At 47.6% G+C, this 11150-nt stretch overlaps 1 pseudogene; it reads right to left on the bottom strand.

Annotated features, from left to right (window-relative positions):
• Positions 1-4557: 4557 nt before the first annotated feature.
• Positions 4558-9246, bottom strand: LOC123069723 (aldo-keto reductase family 4 member C10-like; annotated as a pseudogene).
• Between the last annotated feature and the right edge of the window lie 1904 nt (positions 9247-11150).

Below are 11150 nucleotides of genomic sequence, written 5' to 3'. Positions count from 1 at the left end.
GGGCGCGCTTGCGTGGTCCATAGATGGATCTGGTTGCGCCGTCCTTTTGGTGCAAGCCCTCGCGTGGATCGCGTATTGGCTTGTGAGTGGCGTTGTTTGCCGCTCGATGTTGGTCGTGAGGTCGTCTATCCGGCCAGGTGGCTACTTTGATATTTGGTTGTGGGGGGTCTGAGGCCTCCTCATCGATTTCAGGTAGCAACTTCCGCTTTGGGTAGCTCTTGGTGGGGCGATTGTCGCCGTACCTCGCTGCTGTGTTGAGTACTTTACTCCATCTGATTTGAAGTGTGTCTTGCGCAGCCTTGAGCCTTTGCTTCTGCTTTTTCAGACTCCTCGCGGTGGCAACAAGTGTTTGACGGGCATTCTGCCGCTCTAGGTGCCTGTCCGGCGTTACATCGTCCGGACTATTATCTTTGACAGAATTGGTTTATTCGGTTTGGTTCCCCGGATTGCCGTGGTCCGGCAGTGGTTCACCCTGCTCCAACGCTGGGTCTGTGTGATCGTTATTTCTACCCAGGCGGGATTTGGGGCGGCGCTTGCGCCGCCGCTTTGACTGCTTCTCGAGGGAACAAGCCTTCTGTGTGTCCTTCCGTTCCTCGTCGTCATCTTCTTTTGGTGTGTCCACCATGTATACGTTATATGATGAAGTGGACGTCCAGCGCCCTGTGGGCGGTGGTTCCTCTTCGCCTCCCGCATCGTCGTCCATACCGTCAATGTCTGTGGAGTCGAAGTTGAGCATGTCAGTTGAGTCATCGACAGTGGCTATTAAGTGGGTGGTGGGTGGGCGTCGAATTTCTTCGTCGTCCGCATCCCAATCCTGTTGGCCATAATCCGGCCAGGGCTCTCCTGACAAAGAGAGAGGCCTTAGTGAATTCAGAATGTCGCCAAAGGACGAGTGCTGAAAGATATCTGCGGCGGTGGATTCCATGATCGACGCCCAATCGGATTCGATTGGCGGGGGCGCGGGCGGTTCGGAGTCAAAAAAAGAGTCCGGCACCTTGGAGTCACGGGCTGTGCAGAGGATTATGCTGGTGTTTGGCTCGATCAGCGTTGAGACTGCAGCCCCTGAGGCAGTGTCTAACCACCTATCCTTGATTGGCACAGCTGGCTCCGAGCTAAGGATCGGAGCTGGTGCGGGCGCGGCCTCTGGGGTACTGTTCGGTGGCAGAGCTAGGTCATACCCACCGTGACAGTGCGGCTCGCCCGGCTGTGGCTCGAATCCGTCGAAGATCAAGTCTCCGCGGATGTCGGCCATGTAGTTCAAACTTCCAAATCTGACCTGATGGCCAAGGGCGTAGCTTTCAATCTGCTCCAGATGGCCAAGCGAATTAGCCCGCAGTGCAAAGCCGCCGAATACGAAGATCTATCCGGGGAGAAAAGTCTCATCTTGGACCGCATCGCTATCGATGATAGTAGGAGCCATCAAGCCTAACGGCGACGACACAGGGGAACTCTCAATGAAAACACCAATGTCGGTGTCAAAACCGGCGGATCTCGGGTATAGGGTCCCGAATTGTGCGTCGGATGGTAACATGAGGCAAGGGACACGAAGTTTTACCCAGGTTCGGGCCCTCTTGATGGAAGTAAAACCCTATGTCCTGCTTGATTAATATTGATGCTATGGGTGTTACAAGAGTAGATCTACCACGAGATCAGAGAGGCTAAACCCTAGAAGCTAGCCTATGGTATGATTGTATGTTGTGATTGTTGTCCTACGGACTAAAACCCTTCGGTTTATATAGGCACCGGAGAGGGTTAGGGTTACACAAGGTCGGTTACAAAGGAGGAGATATCCATATACGTATTGCCTGGCTTGCCTTCCACGCCAAGTAGAGTCTCATCCGGACACGAGACGAAGTCTTCAATCTTGTATCTTCATAGTCTAACAGTCCGGCCAATGGAGATAGTTCGGCTGTCCGGAGACCCTCTAATCCAGGACTCCCTCACCCCGTGTGCATGCATAGGTATTGTCGGAGCTTCATGGACGACGAGGAGGAATGCAAGCGCCAAGGAACAAATACACCATCCGCGAGGGAAGCGTGGAAGAGAAGGAAGAAGAAGCGCGGACAAGCTTCTGGAAAGCCCGAAACTTCCGGCCTCTGCCCGGAACTTCCGGCCCCCGGACCTTCCGGCCTACCCGGAACCTCCGGCCCCCGGAGTCCAGACCAGCCCCGAGCTCGCCAACTCTCTGGATAGCCCGGAGCCTGGCCGGAACCTTCCCGGAACTTCCAGCCCTGCCTGCGCGCAGACACTCGGGCCGAAGCCCATGTACCCTTTCGTCACTCACTTACCCCTTCATGGACCTAGACTATATATACTCATCCCCCTCCTCCATTCTTGGGTTAGCATTGGTTTAGCTCATATTTAGAGATAGAGCATTGCCCATCCATATTGGATCTACTCCACGAGAGAGATTCCGGCCCCTCTTCGGAGAAGATCCCTTTGGATTTAAGACCTCCTTGCGGAGAAGATCATCAAGACCCCCTCTTGGGCGGCCCCATCAAGACCTCCTCACGGAGAAGACCGTTACCTCTTGTATCGTCCGTTGTTGACTTTGTATCTTGTATTTTCCTTTGTGTTCATGGATCTAGCGCATGTGTCATCATACTTGTTGGTTTGAGTGTTCTTCGTGTTCCCCTTGTGGTTTTCCCCTCATTTCCCTCCTCGTGTTCTTCATGTTCATCACGGGATCCGCTCCTTTCGTGAAAGATCGGCCGATTAGGGTTCCTATCCTACATCACAACGCATCGATAACGGCTGGTCGTAGTGAGGGTTGACGACGTCACAGAAGAGAAAGAGTGGGTGACGGTGAGCGGCTAGATAGGCTGACAAGGTGATGCAGCACCGGAGGCGAGATAACGTTCAGCAATGACAGTGCTAGGAGAAGAATAAGGTTGTTGAGCGAGCAACGACACCTCACCTTGAGGTGGACGTTGGATATGGGACGAATGGACGGTCCAGATGGATGGCTCGTTGGCAATCCGTGGGATGGTCAAATTGACCAATAGTGTCAGCTAAAAATCCCATGACAAACACAATTTTTTCTTTCTTCTCTTCTTTATTTATTTTCTTTTCTTTTATTTCTGTTTTTTCCGCCACTGCACCCAAATCAAGCCCATTCAGAAGAGCCTATGCCCCCCCCCCCCCACACCAAAAAAAAAACTTCCTAGGGGTCAAATAGCTCCAATTAAAATTTTAATTATTTTTGTGAAATGACTAGAGATGCACTAAATGACTAGGGAGGGCGAGGGCGACGGAGAGGCATGGCTAGGGAGGGGTGTGGAGCCGAACTCCCTGTCACCGCGGTCGTCGGGAGGAGGACCCACGCCTAGGCCGCGGCGGCCGGCCGCGGGGTTGCCGGAGGCATGGCTGGGCAGCCACGAGTGGCGTGAGGCGGTGGAGTTCGACGCCGAGGTGCTCGGGCGGCACCTCGCCGACGGCCTCCTCGGGCCATCCTCCTGCGATGTCTGCCTCGGCGGGGCCCAGCAGGCGCTCGCGCTGCGGGAGCTCGGCATGGCCGGGGCTGTCGCCGTCGCGAGGAGGCGCTCCCCGCCGCTCGCAGTCGCCTTCGGTTGGAGAGAGAGAGAAAGAGAGAGGGGAAAAACCTGACAATGGGGCCCCACCCAGGTCAAAACCGTCGTTGACTAGTGCCACATCAGCAGTGGGTGGAGAAAAACCAGCCGGGGGGGTGTTTTGTCCGGTTTGGGTTTGTTTGCGGGGGTAAAAGAAGCGGAAAAATAGATCAGGGGGTAAAGTGAACCACACACTTTATTCAGGGTAGTAAAATGGACTTTTTTCACTTAAATATAACAAACGAAACCCCAAATATGCCAAATTTTAATAAATAACATGTAATGGTGTATGTTTAGTGTATGAAATATATCAAATTCAACCGACAAGGCAGTGGACGCTTCACCAATTCAAATGTATCTCAAAAGCTAGATTCTTCCTCATGGTATTGTTTCTAAACAGTGTACGTCGCAACTTTTCTGAAAACTTCTAAAAAATTTATCACAGACAGGGATCATGTAATGACACAATGCCGCTTTCATGTTTTCAGCCATCATTTGCATTTTTCAGAATTAGAAGACCAATAAGGTTCCTGTCTGGGGTCAAGCCTTGGGACCTTAATGTTTGAAATTCCTCTTCTTTTCATGTATAAGGCCTAAACATATACCAACAACACAAATAGGATTTTCAAACACAATTTTGCCAACTTTTTCAGTAGATACACATACGTAGTGTAGTGCACGGATACAGAGAAATGAACGCCTGTTAGTTGACAAAAGCTATGGAGCTTAGCTTCAGGATTATCTTTGTATTCAAAACACGCCCAAAATGCGATGATGACACACGGACATTCACTGTGGCATCGCCAACGGTGACGGGGGTGGACTATGCACCATCAGGTGCACCTTAGCGCTAGTGGGTGGACAACATCCCCAGAGGCATAGACGCATAGCGACAACATAGTCCATGATACATGATAGAATCAGAGCACCGAGCACTGAACCTTCATTTGTGAAGAACAACTTTTGAGAGAAAATGAACTGACGGGCACTAAATTTCACCGTCCCAGAACTCCTAGTGGGTCTTGTAAACGCTCTGTGGGTTAATCATGAAGTCGCCTCTGAGCAGCCTAGCCTGAAGACGATAAGATAGGAATTGTCAGATGCGCTCACTTCCTGTGAAAAAGAATTAACAATAAATGAATGAATGGTTGAAAGACGTTCTAGAAATTTCTGCTACACAGAAACTCACCCACTTCAGAAAGCATGTCACGGTATTTTAATTTCTGCTGCTACTAATATTCCTCTAGAAAACAATTGATAACAGGGGCTGATCGACATGACTTTTGCTTGTCTTAGGTGGATTCATACCAAAAAAAGAGCTATTTATATGGACAAAATACGTCTAAGGACACACAGTTGTGCCCTATGTAGCAAGCAAAAAAACATCAGATTTTTTTAAAAAAAAAGGAGGATGTACCCCGGTCTCTGCATCTGGACGATGCATGCAGCCATATTATTAATTATTCACAAAGATCATACAAAGGTGATACATCAATAAGCCTGAAGTCACTATCTTGGCAACGCTGTTGCTACTCCTATCCCCTTGATGAAGGTGTGCCGAATGTCCGGGCCTAATACCAAACAGACATCGCACCAAAACCTAACATCTAAATTCAGGTGTCCCATCCAGCCACTACCTGGATTGGGTCCCACACCGGTCTGACACACACCCAGTGAGCACCGAACGCTACAAGGGCAGTCACCTCCATCTTCCCTCGGTCCATCCTCAGAGGAGAACTAATGCACCGGCCTTACCAGGCCTTCGCTATCAACGCCACCATGACGCCAGAAAGCTTACTCCTTCTGCGCGAGTCCATCTCCGCGCATCAGATGCCGAGTCTCCACTGCGCCATGCCGCCAAGACCCACCGTCGACGATACATTTGATGCCACACCGCTTCACCTACATGCCATCTCGCGTCGACTCCGAACTACCAGCAACTCCACCACCTTGAGCAGTCCCCGACCGACGCCTTCAGGAAGGAACACGACACGAAAGTGCCATCGTCGCCCAAACAGAGGAACATAGGCTTTCGCCTACGCTCATGGCAGAGGAGGGGGGCGTATGATCCACACTGAGGCCTCCAAGAAGGGAGTCGGTGCCGAAGGCGTCGACTTTGGTGCGGCCGCCACGCCGGCCTGAAGTTTCCCCCGGATCCATGCCCACCCGCCAGATCCGTCCAGGCAGTATTGGCGTCGACCGTAGTCGCTACCGTAGCTAGCACGAACCGGAGTAGATCTAATCGGAGACGACGCCTTCCATGGAACTCCGGTCGGCCATCGAGGAGCCGCCGTAGCGCCGCGGCCTCCACGTCGCCCACGCAGCCGTGGAAGGTCCCCCATCTGCACCCGCGGGTGCCGCCCGCCAGGCAAGCCGCACCGCGCCACCGATCGAGGCCGCCGCCCCGAGATCCCTGCATTGCCCGAGGCACCGGCGATAAGATCTGAAACAGATCGACCACGACCACCATAGGAGCGCCCCGAACGGCCCCCCACGCGACCACCGGGGGGATGCAGCTCCGGCCGTCGCCCCCTGAGTCCTCGCTGGCGAGCCCCGTCACCAACGTGTCGCCATCCGCCACCGAACACCACCCGTGCCAGGTCCGGCCGCTGCGGGGAGGAGAGATCCCGCCGCCACCGACGCCAACCGGGCTTTGCCCGGCGGCGCGCCCCGGCGGCGGCGGGCAGGGGAGGTGGGAGAGGGGGCCGAGGGCTTGGCGGCGCTAGGGTTCCCCCTGGTCGCCGCGCGGGGGCGACCAGGGAGAGCCTGTTTCTTACTGAATCTATAAAAAAAACATCAGATATCGATAGTATGAATTTGGTTTTACCCAGGGTAACTGATAGTCTAATACTGCCAATAATAACAGTGAACAAAACGCCATTATTAGAATCATGTCACTATAAACTGGTGCTCCTATCTCCAAAAGCACAAAAACGAACAAATGCTACTTAAACCTAGCAATTTAGTATGCTCCAAGAGATTTGTTCATCTATCATCCTATAAAGACCTTTAGTTATCACCAATAAATATCAATGCTTTATCCTCATTAAAGTATAGCTAAGGCTACCTGCTTAATCTCTTGAATTGTCCAATCATCTTGAATTGTGCAATCGTAAACATCCAGGTTTTTCTTTATCCTTTCTTGATTTGTGCTCTTTGGTAGTACACTGTGACCCATCTGAATGTTCCAGAGCAGAGCCACCTGTCCAGTTGTCTTTCCGAGTTTCTCAGCTATTGAGATGATTATTGGTTCTTTGAGGACATTACCATTCATCCAAGTAGTACCAGGTGAACCTAGTGGTGAGTAAGCCTGCCAAGACATACTGGTGAGAACAGCACGACAACAACAACAACAAAAAAGTATTCCGCAAAAGCAATCCAGCTTTTTTAGTGATAAATAACACACAGGATAATCACACTAACTGTCTAATATAGAAATAGTTGAGGTAATCAGACTTATACTAAGATGAACTCCAGTTGACTGACAAAAGTTGTGGAGCTTAGTTTGCTGCCAACCAGGATGACATTCCACCTGATTAACAGCAGGAGGTACACGAGCTACAGAAAGCAAGTCACCCAACTTCTTTGATGAGAAGTTACTCACAACAATCACGCGAACTTTGCCAGCATCATGTAACTTTTCCATTGCCCCCCAAGTAGCAGGGATGTTAGGTGTAATAAAGTTTTCAGGGATGTGGTCTGTTCCCTTCTTGACACTAAATGGGCAATGGATCTACAAACACACAGAGGATCAGAGATTTTAACCAAATCATGTGTAAACGTCATACTAAACATTTTCAACAGATAATCAGCCAACGCTAAGCTGAAGGTACCAGAACAATATGTCAAACAACACAACAGATAAAAACTCATTGAACAAACATAATCCTTTCTGCAACAGATTCAAAGTACCAAGAACGCACAACAGAAGTGATCTTGAAATAATTGACAATTTGACACCTGAAATCAATAGCACCAAGATTATCCATATCAAATAAGATGGAAAAACGTCTATGAATTTAATATGGCTAACTAAATAGACAAAATTTAGGGATTAGTGTTGAAATATATTGCACGCCTCTCTCCATTAGTTCGGACTTTTGGAGCAACTGGCTAGAGCATAAATTCAATAAATAGGACACATCTCTTAAAAAATGGCACATAACCATATGCCCAGTTTTCACACTATATACCATAGCAATAGCACACAATATACAAGCATGGATACATAATTTTATCATTAATTAGGATTAATATTTATACATATAATACAGACCAGACAAGTGCTCATTTCCTGGTGAGGAGACTTTCTAACTAAATGATAACATACAGAAGTAGTGCTATCAGTACACATAAAAGCGAGATATTAATGACATAGAGACAAGACCAGAGAAAGTCAGGTACTGAAATGTAATTCTAAATAGGAGGTGCTCACAAGACAAAGATCCAAGTAATCAAGCTGTAAATCATTCAGGCTTTCATTTAGTGCCTCTGGCACATCTTCAGGTGTGTGACAGTCATTCCTGAAAACATAAGCAATCAAAGTAAGTTAGGTGTGAACTGCTAAAAACTTCAAATAAGCATCTATACTCGACTAGAGCTGCAGAGACAGAATTACTAAGATATCCAGAGATTGGGGGGTTTCATTAATGAAATCGGAGGGAAACCTCTTTTATTCAAAAAAAAATTCCAGAGATTTGGGGTTACCATAGCTTAGAGGTGATAAACAGTTCTTCACGCTTCACTATACCCTCTTCAAATAGTGTCTTCAGGGCCAAACCAACCTGAATAATGCAAATAATTGATATCAGGCCTCCACTACTCCTGTTGTTATGTAGCACGAATCCAAAAGATACTGCAGGCAGCGTATGTCAATTTGCCACTGATATTGCAAAATAGTCCTGAATTAGTCTCGCATAGTTAAATGTTGGAAAGGGACGGACTGAAGAAATTCCCAGTAGGACAGGAGAAATGTCCAGAATTGCACTGCTTATATCACTATGCTTTTCTGTTTGCGTTTGCAAGGGCAGCAGATCAGGCGCACATTAAAAAACATACAAGACTGACCAATGTTAGAATATGTATAGGATAGAGATAGTTTCATTCAAATTGTAATCTGTCCCTATCTCCTTTTCTCCCTTCTCTCGTTATCTCATGTACCGAACTCTCCCTGAGATTGATCCTTCTCTGATCTCTTCTTGTACTCCAAGGCATTGCCAATATATATACATGCGGCCCGAGACGAAAGGGTTCAACGCTTCCAACCAAACTTACAACCAAAAGCTTACTTTTTGAGATGGACTGAACAAAAGAATCTTTACAGACAGCTGGTTGATTTGACAGTAGTTTTACCTCCTTCTCATTGCGGTATTCGCTGGCGCAATCGATGTGTCAGTAACCCGCCTGCACCATCCGGAAGCAATTACGAAACGAAATATTCACGATCTCATCAAAATAAAAACAAGGAAACAGGACAGTATGAAGGGATAGATAGAGGGTAAAAACATGCCATCAAGATGGTGAAGCGAGTGGTGAGAAAAAGAAATAGTTGGGGGTTTGTGCGGACCTTTACGGCGGCGTAGACGGCGGAGCCGACGACGCCGGGGTCGGCCTGCCAGGTGCCGAGCCCCACCGAGGGCATCCGGTCTCCGGTGTTGAGCAGGAAGTGCTTCGCCATAGCCTCTCTTTTTCTCTCCCGCACGGCACCATAAGGGGATTGTGGAAGCAGCGGAGGTTGATATGCTAGGAGAGGTGATTGTACGTATGATATAAGGAATTATCCGGCTTTTTGTAACTTATTGTAAGACCCGTCTTGCAATAAGTGACAAAAGCAGCAGGGCCGGGTAGGAAAGGGGGTGATTGGGGGAAGTAGCTTGCAGACAAGTCTTGATTTTCATGGTAGCTCAGTAACAATAGTTTAACCTCCAAGGAGAACGATGTCCTACCGAAGGAGCACGTTGATCACATACAAATTTTGTGACGTGGTGTTGTGAGGAAATACCTCCTCCTTGTCTCTTCCCTTTCCTGTTTAGTTGAGACGTCTCTCTCACTTGATAGAAATTTGTCTCTAGTCTATAAACTATCTCATCTGCCATCCAAACTAGATTGTCAGTAGGACTTATATAATACTAGTACCTTTGTGGTGGAACACTGTATTCATCGACCAAACATACCCTACTTGCTTCGATCACTTTTTCCCAAATTTTTTCTAGGGCTAGCTAGCTAAAGGCTGCCTGCGGCGACACACATCATGACGGTGATCCGGCGGCAAGGAGCGACGGGATCCCGGCGGCAAGGACCACTGCCGATCGCCCGCACCGTCCCGTCGTTGGCACCACCTTGGTGAGCCTTTTGTTCTTATCCTTTTTATTAAAAAAATAATGTTTATGTGATTTAGATAGTTATTTGTACAATTTTCTTACCCGTACATTGTTTGTTATACATAGTGGCATGGTTTTGATATCCGTCCCCCATCCGATTTATGATTCGGGTATATTCTTTTTTATAAGTATTTGTTGCATTTCGTGTTTATGATAAGTTATGCCCATCAAGTTGACATAGATATTTTTATCTAGGAGGTATGTGGACCGGAAATTCCAACCGACCCTCTTGTCGAGAGGTTAAATTTAGTTGAAAAATAAAACAATTACTTGAAGAAAAAATAGAAAAGAATTGAGAAGGAGAAGATGGAATTGGAGTTGCATGTTGCCGATGTCGTCGATAATCCCAAGATCAAGATGGATGCACAATGCACTTGAAGATTAGAAAGATTAGAAAATATGCCATTGATAGTGAGGCTTTGTATCATTATGTTGTTGGATCAATTGTTATCTTAGTTGCGATCTTGATCGCATTTGTTATTGCATTTAAATGTTTTAGCTAGAGAGTTTGTATTTTGTTTTATGAAAATAAACGTGTATGAACTTTATGTATGAACTTGTATTAAATTTGGTCTTTTCGGTGTTTTGTAATGAATATGAGACAATAATGGATGTATGATGACCGATGCTTTCTCCAGCTCATTAATGGCCTACATGCTTTTCTGATTGCGGCTGAGACAAAAAAGCAGATGGATGTTTTTATGTGTTGTCCATGTGCTGACTGTAAGAATAATCGAAATTATTCTTACTCAAGAACCATTCACATCCACCTGTTTGAGTCCGGTTTCATATCCGGCTATAACTGTTGGACCAAGCACGGAGAAAGAGGGGTCCTAATGAAAGAGAATGAAGAAGAAGAGGATGACGACAGCTATCGTGGTCATGGGTTCCCTGAATACGATGATACAATAATGGGGAAGAAGCTGAGCCGGCAATGCGGAAAGAAGCTAAAGAAGAGGCATCAGATGAACCCGTTGATGATCTTGCTCGGGCCATTGCCGATGCAAAGAGAAACTGCACAAGTGAAAATGAGAGGCTAAAGCTGCAACGCATGTTAGAGGATCACAAGAAATTGTTGTACTCAAATTGTGAAGCTGACAAGAAATAGTTGGGCACCACACTGGATTGCTGCAATGAAAGGCAGAGAATAGTGTATCCGACAAGGGATTTGAAAAGTTGCTGATAATGTTAAAGAAGATGC

Source organism: Triticum aestivum, chromosome 1A (assembly GCF_018294505.1).
Source record: "Triticum aestivum cultivar Chinese Spring chromosome 1A, IWGSC CS RefSeq v2.1, whole genome shotgun sequence".
Taxonomy (NCBI): Eukaryota; Viridiplantae; Streptophyta; class Magnoliopsida; order Poales; family Poaceae; genus Triticum; species Triticum aestivum.
This window is presented reverse-complemented; position numbering and strand designations above follow the sequence as displayed.